The 13,053-nt window shown below is 40.9% G+C and overlaps 1 protein-coding gene across 2 annotated transcripts in view; it reads left to right on the top strand.

Moving 5' to 3' along the window:
• Positions 1-2,324: 2,324 nt before the first annotated feature.
• triqk (triple QxxK/R motif containing) overlaps positions 2,325-13,053 on the top strand; it is a 124,630-nt gene continuing 113,901 nt past the window's right edge. For both annotated transcript variants that reach the window (XM_069921921.1, XM_069921923.1), the window contains exon 1: positions 2,325-2,408. The gene's annotated coding sequence lies outside the window, so the exon portion shown is untranslated. The remainder of the gene's footprint in view (positions 2,409-13,053) is intronic.

The following is a 13,053-nucleotide window of genomic DNA, read 5'->3' on the forward strand; positions in this document are numbered from 1 at the left end:
CCCCCACCTTCCTGGGTTGCCCTGTGTGGGTAAGATGGCGTCGAACTCGTGGCACAGCAAGAAAGCTGCCCTCCTTCCTCCTCCGACGATGATGGCACAGAGTTTGAATTTGGCTCATGGCAAGATAGCCTCTGAACCTTTTCACGTCGTTTCTTTACTGCCACCCTCTGTTACAGTGGGCCTGGGTGAATTCTGGGCAGACGGCTTGGGACTGGAATCAGATCTGTGAATGGTGCAGGCCACAGACTTCCCTGGCTTCCCAATGCCCTTTCTTGCCACAGCTGGAACACACTGAGACTTTAGCCGGGCAATGAGATCACCAATTCTGGCTCTTTCCGCAGAAAAAGCATTCCTTAGCATGGGAAGCGGCAGTATTTAGGGCTGGGGAAGCGGGAGGAATTGGTCCTTGGAAGGGGTCACCTAGGTGAGCCAGTTCGCTAGCTTTAAGGTAATCTTTATTGGGCTTGGCCTGATCCAATGATTTAGCCAGTTCAACGTGAATGGCCAGGTCCTTCTTTCCCAACTCGAGGAGTCGCTGCCTCATGTACCTTGAGTGGACCCCCGCGACTAGCATGTGCCGGATCTGTTCTTATTCATGAACATGACCCAGAGCCACTTAATATCTGCACTTCTTGACAAGCGTCCACAGATCCATCAGGTAGTCATCGATGGTCTCTTCTGGCCACTGGCAATGTAGAGCAAGTCAGTGCATCGCTAGGACCTTGCTTTATGACTTGTGGTACCTAGCCTTCAATGCCTCATATGTAGTGCAGTCCCTGATGACTCCATACCCTTTTGTTCCTACCCTTGAAAAGAATGCAGACCTCCTGAGTTCATTAGTGTGGAAGATGTCTCTGGTCATATTCAGATAGACTTGGAAGCAGTCTAGTCAGTATGTGAACTCGTCAGCTGTGTTGGGGAATAGAGGGTCTATCAGCAGTATCCCTGGCTTGAGTAGCACTTCCATTATTTAAGCTAATAGAATTGTAACGTAAATAAAAGCTCTCATGACTGGAGGGAGAACAAATGCTTTTATTAGCTTATAACCATGGGTAAGGTTTCACATTAGTCTTCAGGAGGGTTCCAAGTTTAGGCGGGAAACCAGGGTTACATGCGAACAGATGGTGGTGGAGCCAGCCATCAGCACAACATACTGCAGACTTGTTACAGGTTACCCCCCCCCCCCCCACCCCCACTCCTTTTGATCTGGGCTGCTGGCTTGCTTACGTAAAAGGACGCACTGACCCGGCATTTGCTGCCTTTAAAGACGGGTCGTTCACATGCCAATTAAGTGGGTTTTCTGTGTAAAAAGGCCTTGAACAACCCCCCTCCTCTTGATCCGGGTGCTGGCTTGCTTACGTAAAAGGACGCACTGACCCAGCATTTGCTGCCTTTAAAGACGGGTCGTTCACATGCCAATTAAGTGGGTTTTCTGTGTAAAAAGGCCTTGAACAACCCCCCTCCTCTTGATCCGGGTGCTGGCTTGCTTACGTAAAAGGACGCACTGACCCGGCACTTGCTGCCTTTAAAGACGGGTCGTTCACATGCCAATTAAGTGGGTTTCCTGTGTAAAAAGGCCTTGAACAATGCTATCACGTCGCCATAAATTATGTTTTTTTTCAAGAGACTCTGCATGACTTTACCAGTCTGAAGAATGCCCGACCTCGGCATTGATCATGCACAGTGAATGACCAAAACTCCAAGTCTCTGTTTCTCCCCGTGTTGAGACAGCAGACCGCAAGTGTGCTTGACGCGTCATCGCTCTGTCTTCTTCAGCAGCCCGTTGTTCATGGAATGCCGGCGTTCCAGGAATTTGACAAGGGTTCTAGGAGGTAAAATGACAGAACGGGAATGACACCCTCAATCCCATTCCAAGCTTTTTACACAGCATTCATTCTGGGAAAAAGGGAATCATTTCCTGGAACCCAGCGGCGGTGAGAGTTTGTAATGTACAAATTGGCTGCCGCGTTTGCTTTGAAAATCCTCAAACATTTTGAAATGACTCAGTGCTGTGTGGCATCCTGTAAATGTTTTATTTAAATTTGTTAAGAGAAAGGGATAGGCCAACTGGTAGACAAGGATGACAATGCTTTTGGGTTCCCAACACTGCATTAAAAAGAAATATCTGCCTTTGCAATAAGAGCTCAATTTCCCCGTGCATGGAGGCTGCCTGACCTGCTGCATATTGGCAGCGTTTTCTATTTTGATTTCATATTTCCGGCATTTTTTGCTCCCATTCCTACTGATGAGCAGGGATGACCAGCTGCCGTCCACAGCTGTTCATGCACGACCTCAACCCGCGGGCAGCCCCGCCCGGATGCGCGCGCACGCACGCACGCACGCGGCAGAGCGCGGAGGGGCGGGCGGAGACGGCGCTGGAGGACGCACGGGCCGCGTCGACGCAGCGGGTACTGTTCCCTTCACATTCTTGTGCTTCCTCACCCCGGGGTTCAGTGTTTGAGGAAGGGGGGTGGGGAGGCGGTTGGACGGTTCCTGCACGTCAGCGTCCCGTTGGATGGGAACAACGTCAGTGGCTGGATTATCGGAAGCAAACGCGGGCAAATTCCTCTCGTAGTTTTTTTTAACGAGAAATGCATCAAATTTTATTGCATTGTTGATTTGCGTTCGGTTACGTTCTTTAATAAGTTATGAGCTTTCAAAAGAACTGCTCAGAACTAACCCGGTGTCCTCCATGTCGAAAGGGGAGTTGCATTGGGAGTCCCATCCCGTCAGTGAGTTGCCAAGCCTGCTGCAATGTTATCACGTGACACTCAGTCACGTGGCATTTCACATCAAGGCTAATTTAACTCCAATTGATGAAATCCCAAAATTGAACAAGTGGCAGAAACGTGAATATGGGTGGCACTTTAAAAAAAAATGGTTTATGATAGAAACAGATGCAATGCAGAGAACATCAGAGGCTGTTCAAGCAAAATGCCGATCAATCCTGAAGGAACTTCTTTTTCCTTAAATGTTGCATCCGATGGCCTCCCAAACCCATGATTCCTTCTAGCTGGAAAGACGAAGAAAACCTCTGAGGAACATCGAGATTTTTCCCAAAGGCACATGTCCACGCGACTTGGACATGTGTATTGCTATTCCTTCCTTGTCAGTAGGTCTGAATCACAGAAGTGCCTGCTCGATAGCATCTGGAAGCACTGCAGTTTTTGAAAAGAGAGCTCACCACCACTTTCTCAAGAAGAACGAGGGATAGGCAATAAATGCTCATTTTGCCAACTACCCTCGTGTCCTGGAAAATGAACATTTCAGAAAAATAATGGAAACAATAAAAAGTGAACAATGGCTCTGGGGGTTAAGTACCCATCAGCAGTACCCAAAACAAATGGTTTACAGTGGCCTCCTTAATGTTTGTGACAAGTCCCCTTTTTTTTCCCTTATTTGCCCCTGTGCTCCACCATTTTACACTTTTAATCAAACAATTCACATGCAATTAAAATGCACATTCCAGATTTTATTCAAGGTTATTTTGGTTTGGCCTTGTAGAAATTACAGCACTTTTTATGCATAATCCCCTTATTTCAGGGCAACCTAATGTTTGGGACATTTAGCCGCACAGGTGTTTGTGAGTACTTTAGTATGTTTAATTTCTTCTTTCTTCTTTGGCTTGGCTTCGCGGACGAAGATTTATGGAGGGGGTAAAAAGTCCACGTCAGCTGCAGGCTCGTTTGTGGCTGACAAGTCTGATGCGGGACAGGCTTAATTGGTATATGTATAACAGAGCTAGGCTTGCTTCTTCGCTTTTGATTACTTCTGGAGTCTACTATTTTTCAACATTAGTGCCAGAGTTTTGTCAAAAAAGCCATTATGAGGTTGAACAACAAGAATAAAACAGTTAGAGACATCACCCAAATCGAAGGATTACCAAAATCAACTGTATGGAACATCATTAAGAAGAAAGAGTGAACTAGTGAGCTGAGTAATAGCAAAGGGACTGATATTCTGAGGAAAACCTTCACTGATGAATATAGAATTCTCATCATAATGAAGAAATGTTACCAATGTATGTCCGACAGATCAAAAACATTCTTCAAGAGCCCGGTATGGATATGTAAATGACTATAGTCTGCACAACACTTCATTGTCAGAAATATAGAGGGTACACTGCAAGATGCAAACCATGGTGAGGGTGTTGTGCTTTGGATCTTGGGTAGTTCCTTTACACCTCTACACTTTGCTCTTACCATCACTCAGATACAAGTTCATCTTGGTCTTATCTGTCCACAAGACCTTTTTCCAGAATTCTGCAGGCTTTTTAAAATACTTCTTGGCAAACTGTAAACTGGCCATCCTTTCTGTGACTAACTAGTGTTTTGCATCTTGCAGTGTAGCCTCTATATTTCAGTCCATGAAGTCCTCTGTAGACAGTAGTCATTTATATATCCACACCTGCTTCCTGAAGAGTGTTTTTGATCTGACGGACATACGTTTGGGTATGTTTTTTCATTTTGATGCGAATTCTTCTGTCATCAGCAGTGGAGTCTTCCTTGGGATACCCGTCTCTCTGCAATTACTACTCACCAGTATGCTCTTTCTTCTTAATGATATTCCATGCAGTTGATTTTGATAATCCTAAAGTTTAGGTAATGTCTCTTACTGCTTTATTCTTGTTTTTCAGTCTCATAATGATGTCTTTGACTTTCATTTGCACAACTCTGGTCCTTATGTTGAAAAATGGCAACAACAGACACTAAAGATTATCAAAAGCTAAGAAACAAGCCAGGTTCTCTTATACCTGCACCAATAAAGCAATTAAAACATATCTGGGTACTTAAATACTGCACCTATTAAGATAAATATCTCAACCATTATGGTGCCCGAAATGAGGGAACCAAGTACAAAAAGTGATGTAATTTCTACAAGGCCAAACCAAAATGTATACAAATGACCTTGAATGAAATCTGGAATGTGCACTTTATTTACTTGTGAATTGTTTGATTACAAATGTAAAACTGCTGCATGGGCAAATAAAGAAAAAAAAAGAGTTTTTGTCCCAAACATTATGGAGGGCATTGCATATCTTACAGTTACTGCTTGCTCAAGTACTTGTCATCCTGCTCTCAGAATTTAGAGTCTTGTCATCCAATTCAATAAATTTCATCATGAATAGATCAGAATAGTTTCTAAGTGGTGAACAGGTGGGAAAAGATGGTAGAGACTTGGGAGATGAAGGACTGAAATTATTAAAAAAATAACCAGGCAGATACAAAACCAATCGCAATGCATATTCTAGGTGTTGGTTGGTATATTGCAACTACGTATATGGACCTCCAGTTACCCTGTTAAGAGCGTAATATTATGGTCTAATTTAATTGCCTCCACATTGATACGTCTGTCCTCGGCGATGAGATCAAATATAAACCTAATGCCATGAACATTGATTTTTATACAGTCATGTGCTGCATAATGTCCATTTGGGCAATGTCCGACTGTGTATATGTCCATTCAGAAATCCCGATCGGTGAATGGGACGTAGTGGACATCTCTTGTAATTGAACTTGCTCAATTTGCTCAGTGATCCTTTCAGTCTTAGCCACGTTTGTCATTACTGTAAAATGCTTCTTGTCACATACACTGGCAGAACTTCTGCCACAAAATTGAAGAACTCCAGGCATCTAGCAGAAGTGTTACAAAAAATGAGCCCGAGTCCATTTCTCCAGGCATATGTTCCAGTATGAAATGAATGATGTTCAAAGCTGTGGCGTAGCAAGTGAAAATGTGCTGCAACTATTATTCTAATGAAGGAATACCACAGCACCAAATGTTGCTGTCACAGAGTGGTTTAATTATCCTGACACCTGTGCCACTTTAATCACCTGACATTAGTACAGTATATAATATGGTGTTCGCACAATGTTCAAATCGCAGAATGTCCAATTTCACAGAACATATCGTGGATATTAGGTGATGCATTACTGTAATTTTAGGAAATCCCCCCCCCCCCCCATCCCAACCACCACGTGGTTGCACTGTTTCTTTCTCTTTAACAACTACTTTTACTTTTCTCTCTAACCATCCCCTTCCTCACCTTCAGTACAATACCTTATCACATTCAACATAACAAAAACAGCTTCTTCCTCTCTGAATGGACAATGATTAACCATGGATGATCCCAGACCTTCCGAGTTATTTGCTTAACCTTTGATGAATTGCAATGTGGAATCACCAAACTTATACTGGAACTACAGTAGGAGAAAAGGTTGCATATGTGAGTGTTTTACTCAAGGCTTATCTATTCTCTGGATGATCAAATTGAGGAGTTTAAGATGATAGGCGAATTTATTCAGATGATTAGAACCCACTTCGTCATATTGTGTAAATGGAGGAGAACATCCAGAACACAGAAGCAAAATCTTAACATCTTAAAATTCAAATCTAGTAATTTGACAAAATATTAGAAAGGACTGTGGAATTCTGAAACCATTTTCATTTTTTAATTTAGAGATACATCATGGTAGCAGGCAATTCTGACTCATATGTTCATGCTGCCCAGAACACGCATGTGACCTCCTAACTCATGTTAACTGACTAACCCTGTACGTCTTTGGAATATGGGAGGAAACCAGCAAAAACTCACACAGACAAGGGAAGAACGTACAACACCTTACAAACAGTTGCAGGTTCAAACCCAGTTTGCTGGTACTGTAATTGCATTGCACTATTCAATATGCTAACTGTGCCTCCCTCTTCCCTGAAAAAGCCATTAATGACTCATCAATTAGAGAGTCAGTTAGAAGGTACTCAAAAGGTTGTGGACAAAGATGCACCAATCACCTTACTATTTTAATTATCGAAGTAGCTTAGCAAATAAATGAACATGAGTATGAAAAGAGAAAAAAAAAACTGCCATTCCATTGTAACCAATTGCCTAGTATCAGAACTGGGCATTTTTAATTATCATTTTGGGGATGTGCCATACAACATGTGAATTATTGTCAGATTCTGTTAAATTTCATTCTCACAATAAACTTTAACAGTGTAGAATTAATCCTCTTGGAACTTGAACAGTTCAAGCAAGTAAGTGTACTGTTTGGCAATGAATATTAATTAAAAACAATCCTTGGACTTGGATGTGGCTTTGACGGCTGTTTCTAGTTAACGGTCAGAAGATAATAGTGGGCCTTCTTTTAAAACTGCTGGTATTCATGTGGTGAATGCTCTTATTGTACTCTCATATAGATGGATTGAACTAAGGTGAAAGATCAAAAATATATGTCCAAAACAGACATTGTTACTGTGTTAATGTCCTGTGCATCATATGAGGCTTAATTTTACATCATTGTCATGGAATGGCTGTCGGTTGACCGCCCCCTATACTTATTGTGACTACCTACAGATGTTTTGAAATGTGACTGCAAAGAACAATCCTTCCACTTCCTTGTGAGTCTGGGGTCAAATAATTGTGAGTTTTACTCCAGCAGCAGTTTGAGATTTTGTGTCCAAGGAAGCACTGAGCACTTGGGAGAAAAGGGTCAACATGAATTGAAAGAAACAAGGAGGTTTTAAGTTCTGGTGGGGGAATACCATTATAGAATGTGGAAGATGGAGTGTAAGGGGTGTAGACTGATGAGCTGAAAAGGTAGAAGAGTGCTTTGATGAAATTGGGAGGCATCTTGAAGACCATTACTGTGAGAGTTAGCGATGGTTTTAAAACTGATGGCAAATATTTGTCTCAAAGAAGTGAAAGGGAAATTTGAGTATATCATGGAAGAAGCTTATGCCAGCTCCTGAAGTCGAGGCCAATAAGTGCTGTCCAGTTGATTCCACATTCCATGCCTTTGACCACATGGGCTTACATTTGTTTTCCCTATTTATCCAGTTTCCTTCTGAATACAGCATTTGACACTGTCTCCATGGCAAGGCAATCCAAACCCCAAACATTCACTGCTAAAAGTTTAAAAAAAATCTTATTATAGATTCGATCTTTTGTGACTCATCTTTTGATTCTCTGTGTTTTCTTGTTTTTCTTGCATATTCTGTGCTGATATTAGTAGTCAGGATTCTGTTTGCTTTCCAATCAATTTTTTCACCTTCCCTACCATTTTCAAATATCTACCCATTATAACATCAGATCTTTTGTTTCTGTACTCCATTTAAAATTTTGTCCTATTGTTGATGAAGCTTGTTTTCCCTACCTAGATGTAACCCATTTTTTTTTGTGTAAGTGGGGGACAGAGAGAGAGAGTGGAAATAAATAGCAATAGATTGCATAGTGGACAATTTTTAAACAGTTGGAAAATTGGTAGCGCTATAGCGCACAATTTATAAATACCATGGGAAAAGGCAATGGCGGACCTGACTTCCCAGAATGCTGTGCGGCAGATAAACCCCTCCATGAATGCTCCATGCATGCAGCCAGTCATATAGCCCTTTCTCTGCTGCATGGAATTCTGCGAGGGCAAGTCGCCATTGCCTTTTACCACGGAATTTATAAATTGTATGCAATAGTGCTACCAACTTTCCCACGTTGTTTAATTTGTGCGCAATAGAGCTACCAACTTTTCCATGCTATAAAAATTGTACACTATAGCTCTATAAATTTTCCCACGCTATATAAATTGAGCGCTATTGCGTTACCAACTTTCCCACCCTGTTTAAAAATTGTCTGCTATCACTATAAAGGTTTATAAAGGTCAGCACAACAACAACGGGGGCTGAAGGGCTCATACTGTGCTGTACATAAAGCTTAATTATGTTATAATTAGGCATGATTAATTTTGTTCAAATATAGGATCATAATACATTGATCAGGATCTAGGGCAGGCACACCATCATTCAAAGCATCATGACGTCTCCGGTAGAAGGTAGAACCGTCCTAACCCTGGGGGTGGCTCCTTGCAAGTGTGAGTGTTCAATATCCCAGTTAGGAGTAGTCAAGTGTGAAAAGCCAAACCCCCATTCCTATCCCAGGACACTGAACGACCAATTTAGTGGATGCAAGTGTGAAAGGGGTTTCTGTTTCACACAATATGTGACACAAATGTTCACAATGTGCAATGAAAATATACTTGTTATTCCAGTTTTGACATGGTCATATTCTATCACATTTTTTCTGTGTGTCTGCATACTGCAGCTATTTTTCAGGGACATTACTAAGGCTTCAGCTTTTTTTTTAAAGATGTGTCAGCTTTTATTTTGCATGGTGGCAGAGCTTCTGTTATTTTTGGGTTGGCAAGTTTGCTACAATGTCTGTCTGCTGCTGAAGCTTAGCCCTCCTATTTCACATGGATTGTAACTGTGTACTACAAGAGAAAATTACTGGTTTGCAATAAATTAATCCTGTAAGAAATCAGCAATATTCAATGAGGGTGAAGGAGGTAGGGAGAGCAAACGTTTAAGCTGTTCTTAGGGAAGTAATGGTTTGAGTGGTTTGTTGAATTTTGATAAACAGCAGATAAACATGCTGAAAACACGCAGCAGGTTAGAAAACATCTGTGGAAAGAGAAACAGAATTAACTTTTCTGACCTGAGACTCTGTCAGAACTGGGAAAAAAAAAGAAAAAATTGTTTCCAATAGCAGAGAATGTGGAGGGAAGGAGGGAGAGATGGATCGAACAAAAGGGAATAACTAGCACCTTTCACACTTGTAAGTGATCCCAGGAATTAAGCAAAATCTTCTCAATGCTACATCAGATGGCATCATCTCACGCTGGGGATTGACGGCCCCTAGTACAATCCCCAGCGTCTGCAGACACTGGCGTTGCAATCAGGTAAGTGTGAAATGGGCAATTGTATTGTGGGATTAAAATTACCCAAGTTTTTGCGCGAGTGCAGGAATATGAATTTATAGACCGTGGGGAAAAAGAGATGGCGGTCCGGATGTCCCAGAATACCGTGCAGCAGAGAAACCTATCCATGAATGCTTTCTCTGCCACGCGACGTTCTGGGAGGGCAGGTCCTGCATCGGTTTTTCCTATGGTATTTATAAATTGTACGCAATAATGCTACCAACTTTCCCACACTATATAAATTGTATGCGATAGTGCTACCAACTTTCCCTCGGTCTATAAATTATGCGTTATCGCACTACATATTTTCCCACGCTAAATAAATTGTGTACTATAGTGCTACAAACTTTCCAACCCTGTTTAAAAATTGTCCACTATTGCTATTTATTGCTAGCACTTTTCCCCCGGTCCCGTATAAAGGTTTATATAGGCCGTCACAACAACAGGGGCTGTACATAAAGCTTAATTATTTTATAATTAATTTTGTTCAAATATAAGATCATAATACATTGATCAGGATTTAGGGCAGGTCCACCATTGCTTGATACGTCATGACATCATGGGTAGAATGTAGAACAGTCCTAACCCTGGGGATAGCTCCTTGCAAGCATGAAACCGTTCAGTGTCCCAGTTAGGAGTGGTCAAGAGTGAAAAGCTTAACCACATTCCTATCTCAGGACAGTGAACAGCCAATTTAGTGGAACACAAGTGTGAAAGGGGCTACTGATATGATGAGATGAAATATGTTACTGTGGCAGCTAAAAGCGTAGTGTGTTTTTTCTGTCATGTGTTGATAGTAGCAGAGCTCTTGGGTGTGCCCAGCAGGTCAGGCTTTACTAATGAAAAGGAAAATTAGTCAAAATCACAGATGACTGGTAGAAGAGGATTATATAATTCTGATGGAAAGTAGAGTGAGTTACACAAATACAGAATTTGATATTGAGACCAGAAGGCTGCAACATGCCTGAGTGGAAGATGGGTTGTTTTTTCTCAAGTTTGCGTTGGGTCTCATTGTAACAAGATGAGACACCATATACCGGTAAGTCAGAATAATAGTGAGATGAGGAAATAAAGTGGCAAGCAATTGAAAACACAGAATCATTCTTGCATACTTAATGCAGATTATCTGCAAAATTTGAGAAACATTAATTCATCCTCCATTCAGACAGTACAGACCTTTGGCCCATGATGTTGTATCAAGCACAGAAACCATGATCAATCTAACCTTTTAGTCACTCGCAGTCCATAGCCCTTCCCTATTTATCTTGCATCCATGTCTTTTAAATGTTTTTATTGTATCAGCCTTCATTCCCAGCAGTACTTTCAAGGTATTTACCATTCTCTGCAACTTTAGTAAGCTCACTTTTTCTTTCTATCTGTACAAGAACTGCTCATTTCTATTTGTTGGCATTCTATAATTCTGACTCATTTTTTCGTTCTCCATCTGTATAGCCTGGCCTTCTGAACATGTCCCACAGTCCTGCTATTTAGCAACATAAAACACACAAAAAGATGCATAACATGCTTCCAATGCCCACATTGATTGACGTTCTACTCTTCCCTCCCTCATCTTCTCTGCTACTAAAAACTGACTTATTTTCTCTTTTTTCATTTCTGTCAGTGTTTCAGACCTGAAGCATTGTTTGTTTTTCTTTCCACAGACATTGCTTACGTGAATTTCGGGCGCTTTCTGTTTTTATTTCATATTTCCAGTATCTGCAGGTTTTTTTTTAGATTTTCATCAGTACATCTAAATTTGACTGACTTTATGCCAAAATGATCAGTTATAGAACAGAATGCATTCATTTCAGATTCTCATCGCTGCATGACTGTACCATTTTAGATCGTTTGGATTTGTGTGCACAACACAAGCAGGGAATGAACAGGAATCTGAAAGAATTGTAAATAAGATAATTGAAATTTGATTAACCCATTCCCCCTGCTCAAAAATATACTGTATGGGAGGAAGCCCACTGCTACTTTTTAAGTTTAGTAGAGGGAAGGGTTGGAAACATGATTCACCTGAAATTACTCTTGTATACTCATTGTAGAGATTTTGCAGAGCTGTTAAATTATATTGTTTTGTTAAGTGAGATGTCTCACCTGGTGATGTTTCAGCTGGTGGAAAGAAACATTAGTGCTGCCAAGTAGGCACAAGAGCAATGAGACTTCTGACAACAGTCTGGATTCCACCTGCCATCTGCTCATTGTGGACCTATTCCTGAATGCTGAGTAAATTTAAATATAAAAACAGCATTGGCATTGAGACACTTGGGATAGGTGTTGTTCTTAAATGACAGGTATGGAGAATTTTACGAAGTGGGTTGTCATCAATATTACACAAACTGAAATATATTTTTACAATTTCTTAGATTGGTATGCAGCCATGTAGTGTTTGTATTTGCATATTTGTTTTTTTAGATTGCAGAATGACCATTTGACAGATTGGCAATTATTTAGTAAAATGATATGGTGTTATATTTAAATTTGTTAGAATCGCATTAGAGAAGTGAGTAGAAATTCCTGGTGATATGGCGCTAGGAATGGTGTATACAAGTTTTATTATTTTAGAATCGATCTACTTGGGTCAAAGGAAGTACAACAAAGTTTCATCGGGTGAATTCCTGGGATGGGGGTTTATTTTATAAGACAATTAAGCAGAGTGGGCCAACACTCAAAAGTTTAGAAGAATAAGAGATGATCTCATTGCAATAGATCAATTTTTATAGGATTGATGTAGCATGTCTAGATACAGAAAACATAATTCTCAAATATGATGTTGAAGGCTTAGTATTCAGATAAGGAAACATTCTTCATTCAGAGATTCAAAATTCAGATTTATTGTCAGAATACATATATGACATCGCATACAACCCTGCAATTCTTTCTCCTGCAGACCATGCAGAATTTTCTACTTATTGACAGTGCAAAAACAACTGGACTCAAGAAAAAAAACCTATACAAAAGAGAGAAATATAAATAAGATGGAAGTGCAAACAAACTGCAATGCAGAAAATAAATATTCACTAATAAATAATGTGTAAAGTAAGAATCCTTAAATGAGTCTCTGATTGAGTTTGTTGTTTAGGAGGGATAGCAACTCTTCCTGAACTTGGTGATATGAGTCTTGTGGCATCATTACCTTCCTCCTGATAGCAGCAATGAGAACAGAGTATGTCCTGGGTAGGACATCCTTGATGACTGCTGCTGCTCTCCTACTGCAGCGTTCCATGCAGACTTTATCGATGACAGGGAGAGTCCTGCCTGTGATGCATTGGCCTGTGTCCGCTACCCTCTGCAAGGCTTT

Source organism: Narcine bancroftii, chromosome 2, assembly GCF_036971445.1.
Source record: "Narcine bancroftii isolate sNarBan1 chromosome 2, sNarBan1.hap1, whole genome shotgun sequence".
NCBI classification, from domain to species: Eukaryota; Metazoa; Chordata; class Chondrichthyes; order Torpediniformes; family Narcinidae; genus Narcine; species Narcine bancroftii.